The sequence below is a fragment of the Phocoena phocoena genome, chromosome 5 (assembly GCF_963924675.1).
Source record: "Phocoena phocoena chromosome 5, mPhoPho1.1, whole genome shotgun sequence".
Classification (NCBI taxonomy): Eukaryota; Metazoa; Chordata; class Mammalia; order Artiodactyla; family Phocoenidae; genus Phocoena; species Phocoena phocoena.
Genome location: NC_089223.1, coordinates 133194577 through 133203784, shown reverse-complemented (window position 1 = coordinate 133203784; position 9208 = coordinate 133194577).

Below are 9208 nucleotides of genomic sequence, written 5' to 3'. Positions count from 1 at the left end.
TTCCTGAGTGAAGCCAGGGACCTTCACTTGGGCAGCTGTCCCAGGAACTTGCCCAAGACTTAGGACAAGACCATGCTCGCACAACACCCTGTTCTCCTGCAACAATACTGTCATTTTAGACCTACACCCATACAAAAGCTTTGGTTTTCCTTTTCACAGGAGAATTTTTTCTATATGGAGCCATGCATAGAAACAGCCTGCTCTTTTGTGGGTTAGTGGGTATTTTTTTCTCGTCCTTTGTTCAAGGAGGCTACATTCATCCCAGCATACTGGCTTTTTGCATGGGTCTCAGTTCCAGGCTTCCTTTACTGTTTTGGACCTAAAAGCTGCAGCCCTTACGGTTAAGAGTCCTTATCAGATCAGATAATCTTTGGGTTATTGTGGGGTTTATCACTTGTTTAGTAGTTCCTTCTTTCTCGTTTAGTAGTAGTTCCTTCTTTGTCACCTCTGGTAATTTTTTTCTTTCTTTAGAACTTCCCTCTCCCTCTCTCTTCTCTTCTTTTCCCTTTCTCCCCTCCCCCCAATGCGCCCACCACCATTTTGTTCAAATTTTCTGTTTTTGAAGGGAGGTCTTAGGACACAGGACAATAAATTACCAGGTATCCCTTAACTCATTTTGACCAGACCATTTCAATATAATCCCAACATTTATTCTTGTTTCCAGTCTGCCTTCTCCAATCCATAGCATAAACTGATTCAAATTTTCTCTTCGTGACCAATCTTCTTACCATGCCAAACATCCTAAACTTATCTTTGTTATTTTCTCTGATCTAATTTGTGAGGCCAAACTTACGATGGGAAGCTACCTACAGAAAGTAGGTATTCTCTGTATTTTCTAAAAATTTTTTTTAAGATTTTTTTTTTTGATGTGGACCATTTTTAGTCTTTATTGAATTTGTTACAATATTGCTTCTGTTTTATGTTTTGGTTTTTTGGCTGCGAGGCATGTGGGACCTTAGCTCCCCAACCAGGGATCAAACCCACACCCGCTGCATTGGAAGGCGAAGTCTTAACCACTGGAGCGCCAGGGAAGTCCCTCTCTGTATTTTTAAATACAGAGAATATTGCATTCCTTAACTATGAAAATAATCATAAAGAGGGCAATGCATTAAGTAGCCATAATAAAAAGAAGGATTATTTATAATTGCAACAGTTGAGATTCTAAACAAAGTAATGATTAGCATTTACTGCCTCTTTGAAGACTGTACTTAAATTTTATTAACTCTCAGGCAACTATTTGGAAGTATCTCATTGGTGACATAGCAGGTCTTGTTTCTAAATCCTTAGAAAGTGATAGATTTATGTTTTTATTATCTATTCTAAAACAAAAGAAATGACCTACCTTATCTAAAATACTTTGGTTTGTTGTGTATGAGGTTGGTTGATCGTTGGTAACACACAACTCATGTTTTCTGATGATTTTTCCTTCCATTCAAGTTTAAATTAAGTTGCATTTCCTGAAAGTACACACAACCTTGTTAGACGAAATGAAGTCTGGTTGCATTCTCAACTGAGAAAATCTGCCTTATGTGGAAAACGCTCACTAGTAACGTAGTCAATGAGACATTTATATTCATTAAGATGAAAATAAGCCTCCTTGACGTAGGCTGTTTCATTTACACTGTGCTTCTCCAGAGCTGTAGATCTCTTTCAAGGATATTTCACCATTCTACACAGTAGTTTGTATTCTTAAGACTTATTCGTGACTTATCTAGAGAGCTGTACAGTTTTATTCATGAAATTTTTAAACAACGGGGTGGTAGATGTATGGTAGTAAAGTCCTTCTGATTTGTGAATGTAATATTTACAACAATCTTAAGAGTCAGGTATAGCTTTTAGCATCATTTTACAGATAAAGAAACTGGCCCAAGATCACATGGCTGTTAAGTGATACAGCCAGGATTTGACCCAGACACTTTGCCTGTTGATACCTTGCACTTGACAATTGTGTTATACTATTTACCGGTTCCAACTGGTCATCCACCATGTGAGCAAACGGCAACTGTTCTATTAAACTGAATAACTTTGTCTCCAATTTGGATACAGTCTAGTCTTTTCAAAATATTTCTGATGAACAACTTACTGGTGTGACTAATTGAACCTTTGTTATAGAATTATTTTACTATTATTTATTATTTCCAGAAGCACTGAAAAAAATGTTACCTAAGTAATCTCTTTATTTGGGAAAATAAGTTTGGCATTGCTCTTAAATTCTGACACCAGAGCAAAACTGATTAGAATACTCAGAAATGAATCCATGAATGCAATTAAAAGAGAAAAGAGGGGCTTCCTGGTGGCGCAGTGGTTGAGAATCCGCCTGCCAATGCAGGAGACATGGGTTCGAGCCCTGGTCTGGGAAGATCCTGCATGCCACGGAGCAACTGGGCCCGTGAGCTACAACTACTGAGCCTGCGCGTCTGGAGCCTGCGCTCCACAACAAGAGAGGGCGCAATAGTGAAAGGCCCGCGAACCGCGATGAAGAGTTGTCCCCTCTCGCCGCAACTAGAGAAAGCCCGCGCACAGCAACGAAGACCCAACACAGCCAATAAGTAAATTAATTAATCAAAAAAAAAGAGAAAAGAGATGGTTAACTCTTTTCACACTCCTCTTTATAACCTGCAGATGGCCCCAAGTAATTGAAGAAATAACTTTTATCTCTCCAACTGATGAAATGTACTCACCACTCGTTGTTCTTCTTGCTGCAACGCTTAAGGGCTTTTTATTTAACTGACTGTAGATGTTGGGAACTGATGAACCAGTATGAGAAAATCCGCCAGCTAAATGGAAGGAAACATGTTTTCATAAACTTTGCATTCTGAGTTTCATCATACAAATAACAGTCGCTATGCCAAATCTATGTATTTAAAATTACCAACTCTAATGTTTGAAGACATGTTTGTCATTATCATATAACTAAAGTTACATGAAGTACGATTTAAATCCCCTAAGGAAACATTTCAAAATGTGGTATGCATTAGGGTTCTTTCATTTCTCAAAAGGTGATTGGAAGAACGAGGTCTAGAAAAATGGTGTGCTTGGCAGTTCTTTGAGTTTCACACTCCCATCACCCATTTTTGCATTTAAACAGATCATTTACTGGCAGCAGATGGGTAATAGGATAAAAGTTTTCAATATGGTGTGGTGGGCATATATATTTCCAGACACAACACGACAGAGTACAAAGCAGAGTTCTTTAATGTGAGTAACAAAGAGCCATGGAATCTGCTATCAATCTTCCTTGTTACTGTCATAGCACTTCCCAGGACTGTTAGAGAAACTTTACAATAGCTGAATGCATGTTACACATACAGATGGGGAAGTGCCTCAGGCAGTTTGGCAAAATTTGCTAGGAGTCCATTTTTGGAATTTCTGCCTTCTGAGTCACCGTTTCATCTGAGTCTGACATTTCCATCACGGAGGTCCTCTTACCTTAATGTTGACACGGCTGTATTATTTCATAACCATATTTGCTGCATTTGAAAATTTTTATTAGCAACAATATGCTTCACTAACACTAAATGACAAGATGTAAGTTTATTTTAATCTATTTGGGGACACATTCCCCGCCCCCCCCCCCCGCCGTGGTCTAGGGAAATCCTTTTCTCAATTTCAATTTTTCTGTAGAAAAAAAAATTAAGGATATGTCTATCATGAGAGTTTTTTGTGAACAACGTTCTAATTGATGTATTATTTCAGTAAAGCAGTGTAACAATTCATACGAGCTACTAGTTGCAGACTCTTATTAATTATAAAAGACAAAAGATATAGGAGCACCATTCAAAGTAGTGCCAATGAGAGGTCTGTTTGTTTATTTATTTTTAACTTAATCTTTACTAAAAATGCTTGGCTTTAGAACCTATTAGTCTCTGGTTCTAATCAGAACCATGATATTAAAGGGAAGATTTTAAATGGCTAATATTTCCTGAAGAAAGTCTTATAATAATGTTGAATGGATTCTCTACACCCATCAACTATGGAGGACTTCCCTAAGGCTTGCATTACTGTTAGACTAGGGTCCTATCCAACCCATCATGATTCCTAGTTCCAATCTGGAATACAAAGATGATGAGATCAAGAGCCTGGGTGAAGGGTCTGGTGTTCATTGAGAGAGATGGAAAATGAAAAAAAGTGAGTGACAGCCAAGGTACATTTTTATGTGAAACAGGAAGTTGAAGGATACTCATTTACCATTAATCATAAATACAGAGTAGGAGAATAGAATAATTTCAAAATGTGTATGGGAGCTTAGGCTAAAGTTAAAGAGACTTGAAAAAGAAAATACTGAAATTGGGAAATCCCAGTTTTCTCAGCAGTGATGCAGACCTACCTGGGATTTGGTAGCTTGGATTTGTAGTGTATCCAATCAACCTCTTTTATTAGCTTTCTCCAACAGTGCTCAGAGATCAGGAAGAGGGTTGGGGGATTAAATGGCAGTTATGACAGAAAGTCGAGACCATGGAGATTCTGGAGTCAAGCAGAAGTATGGAAGGAGGTCAAGTCTCTGGGATGTTGACTGACTGAGGATAAAATTCAACTTATGAGAAAATGACAGACCTCAGAATAGTAAGTAGAGATCAGGGAAGGAAATTCTAGAAACCTTGATATCAAAAGAAGGAGAGATTGGAATAATGATGACACCAAAATGTGGGGCCTGTATACCACAAATATTGTATCATTATCAAAATGTATAGACACTGGGAAATCAAGGAATTATAAGGACAGATTATGAGGCCACCATATTTAAAAAAGGTTGGATTTTTATTTTCAAATGTTATACATATTTACAAAGTTTCAGGCCTATTCAGGCCTAACATGCTTGAATATTAATTTCACTCAAAGGATATTTTAAGGGCACAAAATTATTCTCAGACATCTTTTTTTTTTTAATCCAAGGCAGAAACCAGCCTGATTCATTTCCTAATAGAGGAGAGTCTTCCCAAATTAGGAGACATTAGGTGTATAAAGATTACTTTCCTCTTCACAAAGGAAGGGACAAGTTCAGACACCTTCTATGCTTTTTGAAAATAATAAAGTCACCCCTTCCTTTAGTACATCTTTTACGTAGCTTGTTGCCTTCCCCAAAATGTTGGCTGTTACATTTGCTTTTCATATTCATTAATAACCATTTGCAAAGTAATTCACTTTCTCTTCATCTGTTTTTTTTTCTTCTTCTTCTTTTTGCTCTGACACTTTAATCCTGCTGACATCTTTCAACACATAATGAAAACCAGCTCTGCCTTTTTCTGGTCTCCTCATTTCTGAGTACTATGGCAACGGATGCTAGTTGACTTAGTAAAACTTGAAAATGTCACATTGCTCTTCATTCTTTGACGAATGCACACTCATGAATACAGCTCAATGCAAAAGCAATTAAAGGCAGTCTTAAAAAGCACCATAACCAAAGTCACCCTCAGATGACGTTCCCCAGGTGTTGCATTCAGAGCAAAACATGGCAAGCCATTCCTGGTATTAAAAGGACAAGGCTTTTTGTCTCTGAGAATGATTAGCAACCACTTTAGAAACATTTTTTTATGAAACGCAATGATTTCTGTAAATAAATCTTAATTCCAAATCACTGAATTCACTCAGAATATATTATTTCCTCCAAAACCAATGAAATCCATAAAAAACACATAAGGAAGAAGAAACAAATAGACAAATTATTTAACACACACATAAATTACAACTTAAACCTAATTTCAGTGACGCATATAAAACACACACAAACATACACACACATACAAATTTTAACTTACCTAATTTTAACAAGAAGTTGCAAAATAAAAACATTTAAGAATGGTTTGCTGTATAATGGCAAATATTTGCTCATCAAACAGAGACTGACTCTATCTTTTTTTAATAATCTACACCAAATTGGCTATATAGAATTACAATAACAAGAGTAATACTGGATATTTGTTCTTTTAAAGTTTAAATGAAAAATAATTCATTACACTTATGAGTATATGCTTTGTCATTACCTATATACACTGTCTGGTATTGCTGTGATTTTTATTTCTGAGTCTATATTAAATCACATGTAGCAACTCATATTTTTACAGGGTGCTATTAATGAATTATAGTCACTTACCGTATTACTTCATTTCTTCATTTCCATTCCAATTATCTCAATATCTATGCCACGTATAAGTGGCATATTTTATTATTTACATTTTACAGCTGAGGAAACCGAGATTCGAAAGCTTAACATCTGAAATGACAGAGTTTTGAAGTGAGAAAACTAAAATGTTACCTCGGTCTCTGACTTTATATTCGGGGCTCTTTTCTTGTTATCTTACTTCTTTTATGTACATGCCTTAATTAAATACCTCTTCCAAATAGTCTATATTCCTTGGGAATATTGAAGCTGTTAAAAAAGAATTTTCTAAAGCAGCCAGCAATGAAGAAAATCAGTGAATTCCAGCCATAACGTTTTGTGACATGTTCCTGGGTTATCAGCACAGAGATATCTTTGAAGTCTGTAAAAATGCCATATCTGAAAGAAGCAGAAGCAAAGCAATGATAAACATACCCAAGGCTTGCTCACAATCATTAATTAATTAATCCTGTTTCATTGAAAGGCACAATACGATTTGTAATAAAGTTAAAGTTTTGGGGGGAAAGCAACCTTTCTACATAAATAATTTGAATGTATCAAAGAACGCTATTCTATTTAAAGCCAGCATTTAGAATACCTACACTAGGGAGCTCCAAGAAAATTTCCTTGTGGCAATTCCCTGTGGTCTAAGAACAGACAACAGGCTTAAAGTGAGTCTATCACAGAAGCTAGAAACTTAGAACTTAGGGCAGCTTTAAAATGCAATCATTCTCTGCAGGAAAAGGTCATAAATGAGGTTCGTGTGAGTGAAGCTTAAAATAAACAGTTTGAGCTTCCAAATGGGACTGCATCTTGGCCACACAGTCATACAGGGGACCTACCCGGAAGCTCATTAAAAAGAGTGCCAAGACTCACTCAAGAAGCAGTAATGGTGAAGGGGTTAAATGTGTGAACTCTGAAATAGGACAGATTGGGTTCAAAGCTCAGCTCTGCCAATTTCTACCATGTCAATTTAGTAAAATGTCTTCACCTCTCAGGTCCTAGTTCCCCCAGATGTAAGATAGGAATGATAATAGTAACCGATATCAGGGGATGTTGTGGGAAATGTATGTGCTATAAGAGTAAAAGCAAATACATCATTTACTTGGGCCCCATCAATAAAATATTTTCAGGCTGTGCAACATTCTGGGATTAGTCAGGTTAGTAGAGCAGCTGTCAACAGTTGCTATTCCTTAGTAACTCACCACCAGCCTTCAAGGTAACATAGAAAACCATCTATTAGACTGTACCAAATGCGTTTCAAAAGTATAGCAATATTAGAAAATATAAAGATTAAAAGGAATTTGAGCATACAGAACTAAATGCAAATGGCTAAAATGTCATAATCAAGATTTAAAAACAGACAATGTCGAGAAGGAGAATTTGAAACAAGTAAGACCTCGAAGTGTGAGCATCTTTAATATACAAAATCCATGACAAGTCGGTTAAAATAAAAATAAATTCAAGATATGAACAAGTGTTTCATAAAATCTAGAATACAAATAAGCAAAAAGATAGAAAAATATCCTCAACCTAATTATGAACCAAAGGTAAACGTTAAAGTTACTATAAGAAAGCATTATTTATCATTACAAATGGCAGAATTTTGAGACTAAGAACAGGTAAAAAGGGGACTGTAAGGTGTTTTCCTAGCTTGTTGATAGGAATGTAGAACTGACATACACTTTCTAAATGTCAATACGGTAAAATAGGTCAAAAGCTTAAAAACATGCATACCATTTTACCAGGTATTATATTGTTAAAATTCACAGTTAGAAAATTAACAGCTGTGCAATGTTCTTTACTCTGTTTATCATTTGAAGAAAAAGCAGAAACAAAATAAGAGTACTTCAAGGTAGGATTAATTAAATACACAGAAAAAATAAATATTCATGCAATAAAATATGCTACCCTTTAAAATAATGATGGGTATCTGTTTTCATTGGCATGAAAAAATGCATGATTCAGCATTAACTATTACAAAGCAGGTTACACAACTGTGTAATATCTCATTTTTCTTTAAAACACACAGAAAGAGGGATGAGGCAATAGACATATAGAAAGGAAAGAGAGAGGGAAAGACAGCAAGAAAAAGGAAAAGAGACAGAGAAAGCAGGTAAACAGACACCAAAATTAAAATGAGTAGATACACATGATGTATGCTTTCTTCATTGTACTTTTCTTTGTTTTCCACACTTTTAACAGGAACATATATTTAGCTGAAAATAAAAACACTTCCATTAAATGAGGGTAAAAAATATTTGGGCAATAGCCTTTCTGGATAAAATAATCTTCTAGGCTGGAACATAGCAGCTCTGCTCCAAACCAAAGAATCTGAATATGATAGCTGAAAAGTAACAGAATAGTTTCACTGTCTTTCAGCTATGAGGCAGTGATCCTTTCAACCACAATATAAAATGGCTCATCTTCTGGGAATGTTATTTTGCTCAAAGATTTTTGAGGAAAAAAGTGAATTTTTGCACTGTTAAAATATTTTTGTAATATAGGAGCATCTTGTGTCAAAAAATATGTATGCTTCTGGATTTTTCCGAGGTGTTCATTAGCATGACTTAGGGAAAAAAAACCAATGGGTGGGTACTCTTCTTTGAAAAATTCATATTTTTAGACATATTGATAATGAAAATGAAATCATTTTAAATGCCTGCTTTTTCACATGCATGCAGGCTTGCATAGGTAAATATATATTGGTAGGCCAAGTTTTTAAGTAGATTTGAAAGATCCGTTTTTCTCATGAAAAGACAAGTAGAAACAAAACCAAATATGTTTTTTAAAAACTGGCTTAACACAAATGAAATCGTTTTAATGGAAGAGAGGCTCAAAAAATTATTACATTTAGTGGATTTTATTTTCAGAGCTAAACTATTCTTGCAAGTAGTAGATAACTGCAGAAAATTCAGTCAGAGAGACAGATAAAGAAAGCTGATTCTAGGCGGAGGAATTATTTGAGAGGCTTAGTTCATTTACATATTTAGAAAATACACAATTATCAGTGATCTTTATCTACAGAGAAAGTGTTTTGACAAGTATTTCCCTGAAATGAAATAAATGGAGTGACTAGTGGATCAGAGAGTATTTCCTTGTGCTGTATAA